This window comes from Monodon monoceros, unplaced genomic scaffold (genome assembly GCF_005190385.1).
Source record: "Monodon monoceros isolate NGI ecotype Baffin Bay Population unplaced genomic scaffold, NGI_Narwhal_1 Super_Scaffold_11, whole genome shotgun sequence".
Lineage (NCBI taxonomy): Eukaryota > Metazoa > Chordata > Mammalia > Artiodactyla > Monodontidae > Monodon > Monodon monoceros.
The window spans coordinates 71,498,677-71,508,706 of record NW_021703767.1 but is presented as its reverse complement, the minus strand read 5'-3'; the positions used below and the strand labels follow the sequence as shown (position 1 = coordinate 71,508,706).

General features: G+C 49.6%; 1 protein-coding gene across 2 annotated transcripts in view; it reads left to right on the top strand.

The window, feature by feature from the left end:
* Window positions 1-266: 266 nt before the first annotated feature.
* The window catches only part of TNK2 (tyrosine kinase non receptor 2), a 37,546-nt gene continuing 27,782 nt past the window's right edge, over window positions 267-10,030 (top strand). For both annotated transcript variants that reach the window (XM_029213983.1, XM_029213979.1), the window contains exon 1: window positions 267-872. The gene's annotated coding sequence lies outside the window, so the exon portion shown is untranslated. The remainder of the gene's footprint in view (window positions 873-10,030) is intronic.

Below are 10,030 nucleotides of genomic sequence, written 5' to 3'. Positions count from 1 at the left end.
GAGGAGGGCGGGGTGGGCCCGGGGGTGCAGGAGCGGGGCGGCCGGGGCCGCGAGCCTAGCCTGGGGGTGGTGTGGGGGCCTGCGGACAGCGCGGACTGGAGGCGCCCGCCGCCGTGGACGGGCTCCGCGGGCTGGCCTGTGGTGCAGGAGGAGGGGCTGGGCCCCCGCAAGCAGTACCAGGAGAAAGGGGGAGGCAGCCCCGCAGTGCAGGAACGGGGGGAGGCTCGCACCGGGGTGCAGGAGCAGGGGGAGGGGAGCCCACACAGGCTGCTACAGCAGCCCGAGCAGCTGTCCGAGCTCGGGGACGGCCTCTGGGAGAGCAGAGACGAGCTCGAAAGTTCCGAGGAGCGGGGGGAGCAGTACTGGGAGAGCTGCGGGCACCTCAGAGGGGAGGCAGAGGTCCTGGGAGTGGCCCCGGCACGCCGCAAGAGACTCGAAGTGGTGGGGAGGGCCCGGCCAGTGGGGCCCCAGGGGCCTGAGGGAGAGGGGCGCCTGGGGGTGCAGGAAGCAAATTGGCTACCCGGGGTGCAGGAAGGGCAGGTTGTGCGGGCTGTCCAGGAAACATACCTGGACGGGAAAGGGTCCCAGGAGGGAGACGGACCCCTGGAGGGACACAGGATCCGGAGGCGCAGGCGGAGGAGGAGGTGGTAACTCACAGGCCGGCTGCTCAGCATCAGCATCGGGCCGAGCCAGGGCCGTGGTGAGAGCAGGATGTAGGGGTTTGGGGAGTGGGGGGCAGAAGAGCGCCGTGAACCTGGGAGCGTTGGAAACCACTGCCCAATAGCAGGCAGTGTCCTGCTGGGTCCTTTTCTGCCACCTCAGCCGGGACATCATAGAAGCTTTGTCTGCAGAGAGCCAGTGGAAGGCAGCAGGTAAGGAAGCCCAACTCTGTTCTCAGCTGGAATTGGTGTGTTTGGAAGGAGGGGGCTGCAGTTATCTCAGGAGAGCGTGGTCTCCAAACTGCCTTTTTTCATTCCCCTGTGTTTAAACCTGGAGAGGAATGAAGCAGTGCAGTGTTCAACAGCGAGACAGGATCCCTCCCCCCAGTACTGTATATGCCAACTGGAGTGTTGGGATATTTCCTTAGAGTCTAGACTGGCGGTGAGACTGTCTGGGTGGCTGCCAGGCCTGGGCAGAAGGGAGAGAGGGGTAGTCCCAGGCTGAGGTTGCAGAGGAAGTAGTCATCTCTCCACCCCTCCACCCCCCGCTTCACTCGTTTACCGGTGGAGATAGGGGTGCCTCCATGCCATCGCTGGGTTGGTGCAATCAGCACACGCTGCTTCACGTCCTCTAAACACGTTCCAAAAAAGGGAAGGGGCAGCATTGCATTAACAGGACCTTATCTTGTAACCCTCTTGGCCACGTGAGCTGAGATGTCAGCGTGGCAGCCGGTAACTTGGGCACGAGCCTGGCCTGCTCCTGCCACACCTTCTTGTCACATTTGATTAATACTGAGGGCCCAGAGCCAAGGATAAATAGTGGGCAGAAGGGTGGAGAGCTGGTGAGGACTTCTGTCTCCATGTGGGCTCTCAGCACCCCAACCTGAAAGTGTGGGATAGGAGAGGTCATCTGCACTGCTGGACTCTGGGCATCCTCGGTGGCCCAGACCTCAGCCCCACCCCATGGAGGTGGACAGATGGGCAGCTGTGGCATCATGGGTTCTGTACCAGCCAGGGCCAGCTCTCAGCCCAGCTTAGAGGTGGGACTTGCAGAGGTGGGGGCTAGATTTGGCTTCCTGTTGACTTCCTCATGGCCTCGGTGCCAGGCCTATTCATTCCTGCCCCACAGGGGCTTGGTTGGCCACTTGTGGGCCTCATCTGCCTAGGGACGGTCACCTCTTACCTGGCGCTGTCTGGGTTCTTGCTTCTCTCGTCCTCGGGTGGGGGTGGGTACAGAGTTGCTGCCTGTCTCGGGGCCTTAGCCAAGACCCATCTCTGCCCTACCCCAAGGAGTGGCTGTGAGTCAGATGGCCCCCAGACCCCTATCCCAACCGGACTGGGTGGAGATAGTCCTCTTCTGTTGGGGCAAGGGGAGTGGCGGTCACGTCCTAAGCAGGCAGCTGCTGGGACTCTGCTGGAGGAGCCAGTTAGCCTGCTCCCCATGCAGACCCAGACTTGACTGTCAGCTTCGTCCCGTGCCTGCCTGTCATCCTGCCACCCCAAACACTCATGCACCGGAAGTTCAGCTGCTGTGTCCAAGCTGTCTGGCTCTTCTGGGACGGCCAGACTGGTTCTTGCGCTCTGGCTTCAATGGAGAGAACTGTTCTAAACGTGTGCACGTAAGCATACATGTTCACCCTGTTTCAGGTTGATTCTTGAATTTGTGGTAGATGAAGAGAAAGAGGACTTTGGCAGATCTGGGTTTACTAGCTGTGTAACTAGTGTGTAACTAGGATAACATTTCTGGGCTTCAGTTCCTTGTCTGTGAGGCGGGCCCTGGTTTTCCCTACAGTGTCCTGAGTGCAGAGGGCTCAGACCCTTCTTTGCCAGCCTAGCATCCACCTTCCCAGGAGCCGTGGCCAGTGGACATTAGGCAGGAGGGGTTAGCGCTACCAGACCTTTTCCTCTAGCCCCTGAGCCCACAATTATCCCCCTGCCCTGTGCTTTATCCTGGAAGATGAAGTGTTTGTTTTTAATAATAGCTTTATTGAGGTATAATGACATATGGTAAATGGCACATATTTAAAACATAATTTAATAAGTTTTAACATATGTGTATACCTGTGAAACCACCACCACAATCAAGATAATGAACATACCCGTTATTCCCAAACTCCCAAAAGTTTTTTGTGCCCCTTTGTAATCCCTCCATCCCACCCCTCCTTTGCCATCCCCCTTCCCCAGGTAACAATAGTCTGCTTTCTGTCACTATACATTAGTTCGCATTACCTAAAATTTATGTAAATGGAATCATACAGTATGTGCTCTTTTCTTTTTTTTTGGCCTGGCTTTTTTCACTCAGCATAATTATTTTGAGATTCATCCATGTTTTTGTGGGTATCAATGGCTTATTCCTTTTTATTGCCGAGTAGTATACCACAGTCTGTTTATCCATTTACCTCCTGATGGGTTGTTTTCAGTTTTTGGTTATTACAAGTAAAACTGCTATGAACATATGTGTAAGTCTTTGTACGGACATATGCTTTTTTTATCTTGGGTAAATCCTTAGGACTGGAATAGTTGGATCATATGGTAGGTATACATTTAATTTTTAACAAACCGCCAGACTGTTTTCCAAAGTGGTTGTACCATTTTATGTACCCACCAGCTGTGTATGAAAGTTCTAGTTTGTTCACTACTTTGTCAGCACTTGGTATGATCAGTCTCTTTAAATTTAGACATACTAATAGGTCTGTAATGGTATCTCATTTTGGTTTTAATTTACATTTCTCTAATGACGAATGTTGAGCATCTTTTCATCTTATTTGCCATCTGTATATCTTTGGGGATGTGTCTCTTCAAATTGTTTACCCATTTATTAATTGTGTGGGGTTTTTTTTCGTACTAAGTTTTGGGAGCTTCTTTTATATTCTGGATTCAAGCCTTTTATGGGATATGTGATTTGCAAGTATTTTCTTCCAGGCTCTAGCTTGCACTTTAATTCTCCTGCGGTACGAGGGCCTCTCACTGTTGCGGCCTCTCCCGTTGCGGAGCACAGGCTCCAGATGCGCAGGCTCAGCGGCCATGGCTCATGGGCCCAGCCGCTCCGCGGCATGTGGGATCTTCCCGGACTGGGGCACGAACCCGTGTCCCCTGCATCGGCAGACGGACGCTCAACCACTGCGCCACCAGGGAAGCCTTTGGGTGGTTCTTTTCCCCAGCCTTGGGTAGTTCCCATACATTCATGTGACGATCAGTACTCAGCTTACTGCTCAAGGGGGGCCTTTTACAGACTTCTGTGGTGCTCTCTCTTCTGTGATGCTCTGTTCTGTGAATTCTGGCCACTTGAGTTTCCCCAGAGTCTCAGCTTCATCTCTTCAACTCAGAGAGTCCTTTGGGGTCCAGCTGGTCCCCTTCCCTTTTCTGTAGCCTGGAAACCCAACCATAGGGCTGACCTCCTTTGTTTCCTATCTCCTAGGTATCACTGACCTTTGCATCTTGATGTCTGGTGTCTTCAAAACCATTTTATATATTTTGTCCATTTTTCTGTTGTTTCTGTCAGGAGGGTAAGTCTGATCCGTGTTATTCCATCTTGGCCAAAGATGAGGATTTTACTTTAATTCCCTCATTCCCACCCTGCTACTCATCCCATCTTCCAGCCCATCCACTGTGGGCGTATCTCATGTTTTCTTCAATCTACTGTTCATTGTTTATATTGTTATGGTGTAATAAACTGTGACTTTTCCTTTCCTGGGCACCTTTTTGTTCTTCCTGGAGTTGCTTTTTTTATTTGCTTAGTTTTCTATGTACTTTTCAATTAATTAAACTCTCCAGTAGCTGTATAAATTTCTCAGGGTGTCAATTCCATTAGGTATTCTATCAAATTCACCTCTCTGAAGAAGTCTCTTTCAGAGCCTTGTACCCTAAAGTGGCATGGACTAATTGCTCTCTATCACTGATGCTTAGCTGTCTTCCTGGGATCTCCCTTTCAGCATCTTGGGCATTTCCTTCACTGCCTTTCTGTGCCTTTCTCTCCTGTTTCCTATCTTCCCCTTTGTTGGTTTATTCTCTAGTTTGGTAGAGTACATCCTTTAGTATCTTCCTAAGAGAGGAGGGTGAAAGAGTGGTAGATTATTTTGAGACCTTGCCAGTCTGACACTCAGTCACTTAATTAGCTGAATATAGAGATCTAGGCTGGAAATTGCTTTCCTTTGGAATCTTAAGGACATTGCTCTTAAGTTCCAGAGTTAACATTAATGTCTAAAATCATTCCCAATCCTTTTTGTGGAACTTGTGTTATACCGTTGCCCAGGAGTTTATAGCATCTTTTCTTTATCTCCAGTGTTCTTTAATTATGTAGCTTGGTGTGGGCTTTTGCTCTCCATTGTGGAAGATACTTTATCCTCCAACCCTTCTATTGTGATTTTAGCAATTTTAACAACAGTAAATGTCTGTTGATGTTATTTTATCCCATGGCATGGATGAGGTAGACACAAAACTACTAAATTCAACTTAAGTTTTAACAGAAACATTGGAATAATGGATTAGGATTTTTGGCTAGGGAGATATCCACATTTCACTTAAAAAAATCCTTTATTTTTTTTAAAGGACTTGCTAAAGTTTTACGGTCCAGATTTTTTTTTAATTAGAAAAATTAAGTTAAGTGTGTGAATCTAATAAGGAAAAAATTCTCAGAATGAATTTTTGGAAATTTAGTAGAATGATTTCTCCATCCACTGACATTAATGGGACTTAGCATTAAGAATTACCCTCTGTATAGTAAATAGTCCCATAAACTGATGCTTATGGCCGTGACGAGAAGGGCCTTCTCAAAGAGTGGTCAGTGTCAACAATGGGAAAGAATATTTGAAAACAGGACTGCTCTGGCCAGGACCAATGATTGGCGCAGTTACAGGCTTTCTCCAGAGCAGCGGTTCTCGACCCCAGTATGGATTCATCTGCAGAGATTTCAAGATATGATGCCTGAGTCTCACCTAGACCAAGTTGATTAGAATCTCAGTGGGACACTTTCCTACCTCCCAGGTGGTTTTAATGCACAGCCAGTGCAAAGAACCACTGCTCCAGGGTTTAGTAGAGACCCTTGCTTCTCAGAGTGTGGTCTAAGGACCAGCACATTATCACTGGGAGCTTGTTAGAAATGGAAAACTTAGGCCCTACCCTCGTATCTGCCTCATTTATCCATTCAGCAGATATTTCTGAGCACCTGCTGTGGGCTAGACTTTGTTGGTTGGGCTGAGGATGGGTCTGTTGAATTTGTTATGTTTCCTGTCATATTTGTAATTTCTTATTCTCCCTATTAAAAAATAATAATATTCTCTTCTTGTTTTGTAGATACAACATCTTGTCTTTCTGAGGATATTAATGAGCATTTTCTGTCAGAAATTTTCTTCTCCTGCATAGTCTGCATTTCTTCTCAGTTGCTCTTTTCTGTGTGTTTTGCTCTTTCTTCCATGTTAGAGGCTTTCCTTGGGTGTCCAGTATTTTTTTGTCATCTACTCTTGACCACAAGCACTGGGTGGCCTTGTTTGACCGAGCTTCTTTGTATGGTGACCTGGCTGCTCGGTTTGTGGAGAACTCCCAATGTTGGTTTCTTTATATCTTTCTTGGCCTAATCAGAGTCCCCAGAAAGGACACTTCTGTCTTCTGCCAGGAGGTGGAGGCCTGGCTCCATGTTCCTGGAGGGAGTCGAGAAGGGAACTGAGATCTCCACATCTATGTGTGCTTTCCTTGTTAGGTCCCTGGCACCCCGCTCTCAGCCACTGCTGTGCCAGTGCAGAGGCCTGCACTTTACCCCTGAAGGGAAATCCCGATTTTGCCGGGTGGTACCGGGGCAGCAACCCAGTGGCTTTGTACTGGAGAGGGAGTCCAGGGGGGTCTTACTGCTTCTTAAACAGCTTTTGACTAATCCTCTGTATTTTTAGCACCTGTTCTTCTTCTAGAGGTTTCTGGGGCTTCTAGTTCCCAGGCCTTTTGAGGATTCTGTGGGGTCAATCAGGTCCTTTTCACCTTGGGATTGAGGATTTTCTCAGGTCTGCTCTCCATAGTCACTGGCCATCTGCTTTCCAGCTTCCAAAGCTATGTTGTGGTTTTCTCTTCTACTATTCTTCCCATCCTTAGGGACTTTTGCCATTCAGAAAATTTCTCTTTTGATCATTTTGGCTTTGGTGGGGTTTGGGGAAGGAGTGAAATTATGTGCATTTGTGCAATCTGTCTTTTCCTGGAGCCTCTATTCCCTCCTTAAACTTCCTCGCAAAATCCATGAATTCATTCAGTATCTAGTATATATTTAACAAATAAGACTCCAGCTCTGCCCTCCATGAGCTCAAATCCTCGAACCAAGCAGTTTCGTGTCCATCGTGTCCAGTTGTATATGGACTGAATTCTGGTTCACCTGTTACTCTCCAGTAACAGGTGACCCTGGTCACCTCTTCAGAGCCTCAGTTTCCTCATCTGTAAAATGCGGATAATGTAGGGTAGTGGGGGGCAGGTTAATCAGGCAATGAAAGATAAAACTTTTAGTAAAGAACTTGCACACAGTGTCTTTCTGAGGATCTGAATCGTGACTTCTCCTCCTTCATAGTCCCCCAAACCTAGCACAGGGTGAGCACACAGTCAGTATGTGGTGAGTGACTGAAGAGGTGGGTGGGGTGAGAGGTTTGGCCTGGGCCCTCCTTCAGCAGCTCTAGGTCCTGGGAGCCAAGGGCTTCTGCTGGATGTGAGAACTCTAGGTTCTTCCTGTCTCTGCCTGTCCCCTGGATGTTGTGTCTCCTCCTGAGGCAGGTTCTCCGCTCAGGCCCCTGACCTTTATTAGTCCCTGACCTTGGCAGGGCTGCCCCTCTATGGCCAGAGAGGAATCACCATTGCTCTGAACTGCTCTGCAGCTCCTAGGGATCCATTCCCTATGACAGCTTCTTAGGTGCCTCAGACCAGGCATGTCCCTTCCTTTTCAGGGTCTCAGTTTCTTTATCTCTAAAATGGGTGGGATTTAAGGTATCTTAAATATCTTGCAGTCCCTGACATCTCTCTCACTTCCAGGTTCGGACCCTTTCTCTCCCTGGCCCAGCAGCCCACCCTGTGCTCCTGGGGTTCTGGTGTGGGCTCTGTCCCAAGGGAATGAGCAGTCCCTCTCACAGAGTAAATGCTCTCCAATTCACGGCTCTGGGCCCACCCCACCTCCAGGGCCCAACAATAGGCCCCTTCAGCTCTAGGCTCTTGCTGAGGGGGTTGGGGGAGTGGGGTGAGGCCTGAGCTGGTAGGCAGGGTGACCAGCTGGGCGGCCTCTGCCCAGTCCTGGAAGAGCCCTGGGAGTGGCTGGCTGCTGGGAGCCAGACTACATCCTTCCTCTCTTCCCGGGAGCCTCGGCTGCTGGGCCTTGGTGCCGGGAGGATGTTTGGGCCAGAGGATGGTGAGAGGCAGCTCTCTGCAGTACCCTGCATCCCAGCCCTGTCACTCGGGCGTGTGGGGTGCGTGTGTGCAAGAGACCCAGGCAACTGCAGGAATTTACCCACTGTCACACTCGAGTGGTGTTTATGTGCGGGGGAGGGATGCTCCAGGAATGTATTAGGGCTCTCAGTGTCCTGTCTCTGGGTGTCAGGGTTGGCATTTCCTGACACTGGTCTTTCGCTGGTGGAGCGTGAAACAGCTAAAAAATACTTTCAAGGGCTTCCCTGGTGGGGCAGTGGTTGAGAGTCCGCCTGCCGATGCAGGGGACATGGGTTCATGCCCCGGTCCGGGAAGATCCCACATGCCGCGGAGCGGCTGGGCCCACGAGCCATGGCCGCTGAGCCTGCGCGTCCGGAGCCTGTGCTCCGCAACGGGAGAGGCTGCAACAGTGAGAGGCCTGTGTACCCCCCCCCCCAAAAAAAAAACTTTCAAGACCAAGTTGGTAGATGTGGGGAGGTACTGGGTTCAGTGAGGGCCTGTGGTTGTGGTGTTTAGTCAGGTTCTTTCCTTTCCTCTCTGAAAGTTACACCTCCTTCTCTGTTGGAGTCAAAGGAGATGAGGCGTAGGAGGGTCCCTGTATCTGGTGTGTCTGCCCCTGCTTCTGTGCCCTGCCTTCCCACCCTCTGACCCCCCTGTCTCCCTCCTCTCTCTCTGCGAGGCTGGGATGCCTGACAAACGAGACCTCCTGCCCATCGATCAACCCTGTGGTATCCCCAGCTCTCCCTCCGCAGTCTGATGAGAAGGCAGCCTTCAGTCAAAGCTCTTCCTCTGCCTTGAGGGACTGCTGTGTTGTCCCCGGGGCTGAAATAGCTTTGTGGGAGCAAAGTAGCTTAGTGGTTCTGGGACAGGAGTAGCTGTAATGAGATTGGCTGCCCTTCTTCGCATGAAGGTGCTTGCTTTTCTGGATTCGAAATAATGGGGGGAAGCAAAGCCAGGGCCGACAAGGGCAACCAGGCTTATTCCTGGTATTCACTGGACATAAGGTGGTACCAGCTCACTGGAAAAGAGACAGGCCTCCTTTCCCCAGTGTCTGTCACAAAGGCTTGAAGTCCCTTTCAGCAAACTCTTTTGACCAGGTGCCTTGCCAGATTCTTCTTTCAAGGTGACAGATATAAACAGATGGTTACAATGTACAAACCACAAGAGGTACGTACATAGGGCTCCCTCAATAGAATTATGTATTAATACAGAGTGCTACAGAAATAGCACCCTTTAAGGATCAGAGCATGATAGATAATTAAAATTTTTTTCATCCTTTTGGCTATTTTCCACGTGTAGTATTATGTGTTTATACCACTCTTGTTTTCACACATACTTTAACAAAATAACATGGGAAGCGATGGCAAAAAGAACCGTTTGGGAATAGGAAATGGGAATTTACAAAGGAGATGACGTTTTATTTGGGTCTTGAGGGACCCAAATGTGTAGGAGTTCATCATGAAGGGAAAAGAGTATCACAAAGAATAGCTCAAAGACATTAAAATTAAAGAAGATGTTGTGTCTAGGGAAGGGCAAGTATTTGACTTGGTTGGAATATGGAGACGTTTGAAGGAAATGATAAGAGTTGGAGGTGGACAGATAGGCAAGGGATGGATCCTGAAGGGCCTTGTATTTGGCTCAGTGAGGAATTACAGAGGATGTAAGCAGGAGAGGAACTTCGGATCCGTGTTCAGATGACAGTATAAGAATAGGCAACTACGTGCCAGATGCTGTGCTAAGTGTGCCGTTCATGATCTCATTGAGTTTGCACTTTCTGAAGGACGTACTGTTTATTCCCATTTGCAGATAAGGAAATTGAGGCTTAGAGGTTAAGGCATTTGCCCAGGGGTGAGGTGTCTAGCCTAGGTGGCTGGTGTTGGCTTGTGATGTTTTCAGTCAGGGTATAAGAGCACACATAAGCTAGGTTTAAGGCGGGGGTTGATGAGCTCAATTTGGACATGTAGAATTTAGGGTACCTTTGCATCCTC